The 8,846-nt window shown below is 46.2% G+C and overlaps 1 protein-coding gene and 1 pseudogene across 1 annotated transcript in view; one reads left to right on the top strand and one right to left on the bottom strand.

The window, feature by feature from the left end:
* Positions 1-482: 482 nt before the first annotated feature.
* The window catches only part of LOC140635717 (quinone oxidoreductase-like protein 2), a 47,062-nt gene continuing 38,698 nt past the window's right edge, over positions 483-8,846 (top strand). Inside the window, exon 1 of the mRNA XM_072830753.1 lies at positions 483-624. The gene's annotated coding sequence lies outside the window, so the exon portion shown is untranslated. The remainder of the gene's footprint in view (positions 625-8,846) is intronic.
* On the bottom strand, positions 1,939-2,452 carry LOC140634744 (large ribosomal subunit protein eL21-like; annotated as a pseudogene).

Below are 8,846 nucleotides of genomic sequence, written 5' to 3'. Positions count from 1 at the left end.
GGGGGGGCCCGCTAAGCCTAAGTACCAGCCTATCTGCACTGATGGGAAAACAAAGTAGCAACCCGCAATCGCAGCTACTGGCGCTAAGAATAGCGAGTCACAGTCATTTGTTCTGTACTCTGCTCGGACGTGAGCATTATTTTTCAGGTCAAATGAATGCTCAATTGCACCCAACGATGAGCAGTCCTCCGCAATAAATGTCACCAAATGGACATTCCCCCCAGTGAAAAGAATATTTTCAGCGTGAAAGTTGAATACAGAAAGGGGAGCCCCTCATTCCTCGTTGCATAAGAAAGTGCCTCTGTGGCCAATTTAGCTGCTGTTTTACAAGTCAAAAGGTGGCCTTTCAACTGCCAGCACTGGTTCCTCCACGTGAGACTAAGGACCGAGCTGCTCCCTCTCCGCCTCTAGTGACCTGCTGAGTAATAAAGGTTTGTGGAGTCGCTTTGTTTCTTTCCTTTTGTTTTTGTTTTTTTGTATTGAAACCAGAACCGAGCTGACAGTCTTCCTGGGGGAAGGCAAGGGCAAGTTAAAATCCACCTCCAGCTCCGCGGGGAATGAAGACGCTGAGCCTCATTCCTGTCAGCAGGTGTGAGTCAGACACGCTGGGAGCAGCAAAATTGAGTAAGTAGCTGCCGTTTTGTCTCCAGTGTTCCCACCCCCACCGCACAGGAATAAAGAGCTGGAGAAAATGATCCAGGAGGACTGGGCGTCAGGCTGAATAGAAGGTCCCCGTTGAATGCTGCTTCATTATGCAACTTTTCCTTTCATTGAGGGATTCCAACTCTTGGTGGAACCGATTATGACGAGGAAAGGCTGACAGCCCTGGGAACCTGCAAAGCTGGCCTTTGATTTGTCGCTTGGAGGCCCAGTTTATCATTGGATTGTTGGTTAAGTGTAAGCATGTGAACTTGGCCGCCTGAGTCCCCAGTTTTTAAATCTAGAAACTGGGATCCGTAACCTTTGCCATTAGTGTTTATAGATAGTGCCTGAGGGGATGGACGATATCAAAATGCCCCTTTATTTTTTAAAAATGTTTTATTTAAATTCAATTTGCCAACATATAGTAGAACACCCAGTGCACATCTCATCATGTGCCCTCCTTAGTGCCCACCACCCAGTCACCTCATCCCCCCATCCTCCTCCCCTTCTGCAACTCTGTTTGTTTCCCAGAGTTAGGAATCTCTCATGATTTGTCTTCCTCTCCAGTTTTCCCCAGTCTCCCTCCTTTCCCTTAGAGTCCCTTTCACTATTTGTTATATTCCTCATATAAGTGAGACCATTGACTTCCCTGATTGACTTATTTTACTCAGCATAATACCCACCAGTTCCATCCATGTTGAAGCAAATGGTAGGTGTTCGTCCTTTCTGATGGCTGAGTAATAGTCCAGTGTGTGTGTGTGTGTGCGTGTGTGTATCACATCTTCTTTATCCATTCATCTATCAAAACACATCGTGGCTCCTTCCACAGTTTGGCTATTATGGACGTTGCCGCTATGAACATTGGGGTGCAGGTGTTCCATTGTTTCACTACATCTGTATCTTTGGGGTAGATGCCCAGTAGTGCAATTAAAATGCCCCTTATTAATCATCCCTTAAACGTCCCTGGAGATACTTTTTGCCTTCCAGTTTTTTTTTGCCACACTGGAGGCTTACCTTCCTGTGTCTCCTCATGGTCACTGCAGGATGGATGGTGCTTGGCTTCCTGTTTATATATCCCCCATGAGGAGAGCATCAGAGGAACCTATTCAAGACACGACTGTCCCATAACCAATTCTCTAGTGACAGAGATTGGAGCTGGACCTGGTTTTCATCCCATATCATTTATCATTTTTCTGTGCTTAAGCTTTAACTGTTTCATAAACTCTATGTAGTTCATCCTGAATATATATATATATATTTTAACAATCCTGAGGTCTTTTATTTTCTTTACAGTTATCATGCCATGAATTCATAGGGAATGGGTCCCAGCAGTTCAGGCTCCTTTCCGTTGGTTCTCACAAAGTGTGCTTCTCTGGGTGGGGCAGGCTGGTGCTTCAGTTGGACCCAAGTACCTTTCTCTTTGGCTTCCTTCTTTTTCTGATCATTTTCCTTCACACGCTTCAGGAAGCTATCTCAGCTCTTTGAGTGTTTAATATGCTCAATGTGGACATTAATTCTCTTGGCAAGAATCTTGCCCTTAACTTGTTTGTTTACAACAATGCCAACAGCATGCTGAGTAACATTGTAGACTCTTCCAGTTTTGCCATGGTAACATTTGTGGGGCATTCCTTTTTGAACAGTGCCCATTCCCTTGATGTCCACAATATCACCTTTCTTATAGATTTGCATGTATGTGGCCAAAGGAACAACTCCATGTTTTCTAAAAGGCCTAGAGAACATACAGCAGGTACCTCTCCTCTTTCCCTTTGTGTTGGTCATTTTGGCGAATTACTGGAAGATGGTGGTTCCGGCCGAAAGGAAGTCATCCTGAATAAATTTTAAAAGGAAGGACCGACCTGTGGTACCTAGTTCATCCCAGCCAATGAGAAAATGGTCTATGAACCCTTTTACTTGTTTATTCTGAAGTTCCAAATTAAATGCAGAACTGCAGCAAATATTATTATTATTTTTAAGATTTTATTTATTCATTCATTAGAGACACACAGAGAGAGAGGTAGAGACACAGGCAGAGGGAGAAGCAGGCTCCATGCAGGGAGCCCGATGCGGGACTCGATTCCGGGGTCTCCAGGATCAGGCCCTGGGCTGAAGGCAGGCACCCAACCATTGAGCCACCTGGGCATCCTGGCACCAAATACTACTTTACAATTCTGTGATTCTCAAAGTGTACATCAAATATAGACTCTTGGACCTCACTCCAAATCTACTAAGGTTGAATCTTTGGGGCTTGGGGTAAGTATAATTGGCGAAGTTGCCACCATGTGATTGTGATGAGCACGCTTGGAGGAGAACCACAGAAAATGTTATTTACATCAAATGGGCCCCCGGTAACCCTGGTAAAGCCTTTCCTTTCTCAGGTAATGCTTAGTTCCTTCTGCCAGCCGCTTAGGCCACAGGCCTTGGCGTCATCCTTGACTTAACTTTTATTCTCATACCCCATGTCCCATCTATCAGCAAATCTTGTCTCTACTTTCAAAATATATTCAGAGAAAAAAAAATATATATTTCTATACTTAGGGCTCATCACTTTTGCTGATACTCTAATATAGTCTTTTTCTAAAAAAAGATTGTTTATTTATTTATTTATTTATTTGAGAGAGAGAGAACATGAAGGGGGTGGGGTCAGAGGAAGAGGGAGAATCAGACTCCCCACTGAGCAGGGAGCAGGTTCTATCCCAGGAAGGGGGTGGGGGTTGGGAGGGGGGAGCAGGGAATCATGACCTGAGCCGAAGGCAGATGTTTAACCAACTAACTGAGCCATCCAGGGGTCCCACTAATATAGTGTTTTTTTTTTTTTTTTTTAAAGATTTTTATTTATTTATGAGAGACACAGAAGAGGGAGAAGCAGGCTCCTCCAGGAGAGCCTGATGCTGAACTTGATCCCTGGACTCTGGGACCACACCCTGAGCCTAAGGCAGACACTCAACCACGGAACCACCCAGACATCCCTCTGATATAGTCTTTTATTCCTATATAGCAGCCAGGGTGAATCTGTTAAAATGTTAAGCCTAACATTTCATTCCTTGCCTCAAAAACTTCCTGTGGTTTACTCCTCCTTTCATTCAGAGTAAAAGGCAAAATCAATTTAGCATGGCATTTGGGGCTCTTTGGACCTAGAACCTGCCACTTGTCTGCCCTCTCCTCCTATACTATCCTACTTTAGCCACGGTGGCCTCTGCTGTTCTAGGCATGGTCTCACTTCAGGTCCTTTGCACTGGCTCTCCTCTCTTCCATAGACATCCACAGGGCTAAGTCTATCACCTCCTCTGAGTTGTCCAACAATCACCTTCTCAATGGCCAGCTTCTGAATACCGTGGCCACCCTATCACAGCCCCTCACCCCAACTCTCCCCAGTGCTCTTTACTCTGATCCAGTTTTTTTCTCCCAAAGCACTTATCACCTTTCAATATATCACATAATCTATTTATTGTATTTTGTTTATTACCTTCTCTAGGGAGAATATCAATAAGCCCCACGAGGGCAGGAATCTGTTTGTTTCCTAGTACAGCCAAAGCACTCAAAACACTACTTCGTACATAGTAAATGCTTAATAAATATTTGTAGTACTTAATGTATGAAGATTCTCAAATCCTGAGAGAGCAAACCAGGAATGTGATCTACCTTGCAGAGTGCTGCCTCCACAGAGTTTGATCCTAATTGTATTTGCCACTGTGAGGACAATCAGAGCTTATGTGATATTTTTAAACTTTGCAGTGCAGGGTAGGATACCATAAAATATGCTACTCCCGGTTTTCAAATCAAGAACTCAGAGTTGTTGAACTACTTCTATGCTGACAACCAACAGCTAAATCAAAAATAGTTGCTGGAGTTAACTATATTTCAATTAAAACTTTTTTTTAAATAGCTGCTAGAAATTTCACTTTAGCTGCAGGCCTCTGTGTTGTTACATGAGAAATGGGGGTGAAACAGAATATGTCATTAGTCCTGTGACCTCCAGCTCCTATGAGGTGGGTAGGGGTCAAAAGCCAAACTGTTGGAGAGTCCTTCTCTGAAATGAGTTAGTAATAGAATCTCCATTTACCACAGAGAAAATGTTAAGAAAAAAGAGAGAGATCGCACTTCACAGATCTATTTTTATTTTATTGGGCTGTGTCACAATCTCCCCTCAGAACGGTTAGCTCCGCCGCCGGGCAGAAAGATCAAGAACATCCCAACAGTGGTTAGAGACAGCAGAGCAGCACTCACCCCCAGTTGGAAGCAGTCTCTAGAACCTCCCCCGTCCTGGGACAATGCTCTTAATTAGCGGCACCACATTTCCCAGAGAACAAAAGCTCCCCACCCCTCACCGGAAAAGCTTTTCCAGGAGATATCTCATTGGGGAAGCGCCAGGCACACAACAGAGAGAGGAGAACATACAGGCTGTTCTGAGCTCTGCAAAGAGACACAAACTGTGGATTCTCTAGGGAGCCGCAGAGGTTAGCGGCACATTTTACATCCACGTGACAGGCATGTGCTCCACATACCCTGAGGTGACCAACTTCAGAGGGCCCCTTCCCTCCTCCCTCTCCCTCAGCCACTAGCTGGGGTTAGGAGCCTCGAGGGTGGCCAAATAAACGGGACTGATCTTTAGAACTGAGCATCTGCAGGAGCAATAGGGAAGGAACAGGGAGTTTATTTCAGGTGACAGACATTGAGCAGGCCCCTATTTTTTTCCTGAGACTATAATAATATTTCTGGAATGGGGATGCTTGAATCATATGTCTCTTCGTATCACTGTGTGGGAAGTCTCAGTTATGAGCCCAACAACCGAAGTGAGGGGGTGCTTATAGGACTTAGTGGGGGGCCGTGCAAAGAGTCTGGAAGCTAGGGGGCGGGAGAGGAAGCGGGTGGCAGCAGAGAAGGCAGTGAAGGGGGAAGGTCCGCCTCACCTGAGCCTGTCTGGGGAAGGAAAAGGATAAGGCTGACAAGTCTTCTCTCCACAACTTTGCTCCTTCCCATTGAATGTGTTTTTTGAAAAACACAGAAAAAAAAAAAAAAAACAATCTCGTTGAAGTGCCTCTTCCTGAGCGTGTCCACTGTCAGGAAAGGAAAATCGAAACGCTCAAATATTCTATTTTTGTGCCCAAGGCTCCAGGCGCTGCACATAGACCCTTCCTTGCTCTGAAGCAAAGGAAACTGGGCATGAGGCCTGCTGTCTCCGCGGAGGCCGGAATTGAGGAACTGTGTTACTCGAAGGCCTGTTCTCCACAAGGCCTCCATTTTAGGACATGAGGAGAGGGCTCAGGGCGCCTGGGACCTGCCGAGGGTGGAGCTCGTAGCAAAGAAAAGGAGTGCCTCTCTGATGAAGCTCTAGGCAAACAGTCGTGGAGCTCGGCTTTAATTGGAAGGCTCAATCAGCTGCATTAGTATTCTGCTTCTTTTGGGCCTGTGGGTTTATTGCCTTCACCTGCCTCTCGGCTACCAGGTAGATAAGGATGGGAGGCCTGATTCAGAAGCCTGCGGTTTGATGTGTGGGCCAAGTGAAAGTAAGTCAGTAATAAGAGCAATAAAACAGCAGTTACCCGGCTAGATAAGGCCTCTCTTTGGACTGTTCCTGTCAGTTTTGTGCATCAGTTCACAGGTCTGTAGCTTCCCCTCTGGATTGCCTTGAACTGGTTTGGTGGCGGTGCTGAGGGCCTCCAACCTAGGGGCAAGGGGTTCAGGTGGCTCCTCCTCTCCATCCAGGGGTGGCCCTGCCCCCTCCCCTCTTTGCCAGAAATTGCCTTTTGTGAGGATCCTAGTGCACGCCAGAGGGACCGATGGGTTTGTGACAGCCACATCTCTGGGGCTTTTCTGCCTCCTTTGTCAGCTGGCATGTGAGGCCCACTTAAAAAGAGACCTCTGTGTTTAAAGCGTTTCCTGGGAAGCCGGTGATTGAGGATGGAGGAAGGAAACGAGAAAGTTCCAATTGAAGAAAGAGGCGGATACCTCCGGCTTTGCTGGCTTATTAATATACTGAGGTAGCCCTGACCCTGGCTGGCAGAGGCAGAACTGGTCACAGCACTAAGCCTGCTCACAACCTTTCAATTGCTCCCCAGAGTCCTTAGGGTAACCCTGAGGGATGTCCCAAGAGGATTTACAAGGCTCTACGGGAGCTGGCCCTGCTTGCCCTGTGCCCCACCTCACCCCGCCCCCTTACCCCACCACTCCACCAGTTCCACTGAATTTCTTTCAGTTCCTCAAATGTGGTCTGCTTCCTCTCTTCCCCAACTTCCAAACACGCCTCTTCTTGCTGCTCCTAACTCATCGGCAAGTTTTTGCAAACTTGTATTGAACATTTCTACCCCAGGGGAGCCGTCCTTCACCCCCCCGCCCCCCCACTCTGGATGAGGTTTCTCTATGAGCTTCCACAGACCTCCTACTTAACTGATTACTTACACACTACTTTGTAATTACACGTTTGTCTGTCTCTCCTAACTGGATTGTAAACACCCGAAGGCAGCACGAAGTCATCTGTCTTGCCCACCGTTGTTTTCCCAGGGCACGGCCAGTGCCTGGCACACGGTAGTGCTCTACAAGTGTTTGTTGAACACATGGGCATTATGCCAGTATGACAACAGAAGGTCCAGTGGTCCTTCCCATGTTTGCATTTACCATGTTTATTTGAGTTAAGTCCCTGCTGAGACACAAGGAAAGGCCCTGAATTAGACAGACATGGTGCAGTTGAGCTGGCCTGCCCTCCCTTCTTCCTTCTTTCTCATCCCACCTTTTCCTCAATTCCTTCCCAAAGATTCTTGGTTTTCCCCAGTTATCCCAGTCAGCTTAGGGCCCCTCATGGAGCAATTTGTTTGTGTCTAGACTGACACTTGTCTCAGAGTTAGTTATTGGTTATATATTTTTTAATTTGAAAATTAGTTAATAAATTAATTTTTAAAAAAGATTTTATTTATTTATTCATGAGAGATGGAGAGAGAGGCAGAGACACAGGCAGAGAGAGAAGCAGGCTCCATGCAGGGAGCCCGATATGGGACTCGATTCCGGGACTCCGGGATCACACCCTGAGCCAAAGGCAGGTGCTCAACCGCTGAGCCACCCAGGCGTCCCTGAAAATTAATTTAATATTAGTTATATCTTAAGTGATTTCATATGTATTCCTTATCTTTCCCACATTTTTCTCGAGAGTAGAAAGAATGTCTTCTTTTATCAATCCCTTCTTTAGTACCCAGTGTGGTACACAATTTTAAATATTTATTTATTTTTATATTTTATTTATTTATTCATGAGAGACACAGACAGAGAGAGAGGCAGAGACACAGGCAGAGGGAGAAGCAGGCTCCATGCAGGGAACCCAATGTGGGATTCGATCCTGGGTCTCCAGGATCACGCCCCCCCTGGGCTGAAGGCGGTGCTAAACTGCTGAGCTTCCCTCACCCCTCCCTCCCCCGGGCTGCCCAATTTTAAATATTTAATGAGTAAACATAGGATGACTTGAAGTCGCATTTTTCTTTACATGTTGTGTTTGTTACAGTCCCGCCGTGGAAATGCATGGTCAATGTATTTGGTGATGTGGCAATTGGGAAAAGTTTCTTAAAGGAAACTGTGCTTCCAGGATGGGCTTGGAAATTGTAACCCAGAACTATGTGCAGCCCTGGTCGGTTGGCAGAAGCTGAGAGCCCACAGCCTGGGAAAAATGTTGTTCCAGGGTGCCCTCTAGCGATCCAAGGCACCACTAGGTCAGCAGCCAGGACCAGAGGCTCTTGAACTTCAGCAGGAAGCAGAATCATGGTGGGAGCTGATAACATTAGAGACACCAGGATGCCAAGCCATCGGGGAGACCGATCCTCTTAATCAGCATTTTTAAGGATCTGATGCACAGTCTTCAGATCACACTGCAAAATATCAACTAGGTGATGCCCATTAGAGAAAATGTTCCAGATATGCAGTCTGAGGACACCCAATGTCATTCTTTTGCTTATAGGGATGGATCCCGTGATCCTTGCTCACAGGTCAAGTGTGGACCTCAGTGAGAAAGAGAGAGACTCAGAGGTGGCCTAGATCTGGTATAAAGTACGGTCTGGGACACACAAGAGCAGCAAGCAGCATTTTTAGCTGGACCATTGAGTAAATGTTTTAAAAAGGACTGTTACTTTCTCTTGATGTCTATTCTCCAATCAAGAGAAAGGACGCCCCTCTTTTCTTCTTGTGCCTTTGCTGGCCATGGGCACCTGGTTTCTATTGAGCACATG

The sequence above is a fragment of the Canis lupus genome, chromosome 6 (genome assembly GCF_048164855.1).
Source record: "Canis lupus baileyi chromosome 6, mCanLup2.hap1, whole genome shotgun sequence".
NCBI classification, from domain to species: domain Eukaryota; kingdom Metazoa; phylum Chordata; class Mammalia; order Carnivora; family Canidae; genus Canis; species Canis lupus.
This window is presented reverse-complemented; position numbering and strand designations above follow the sequence as displayed.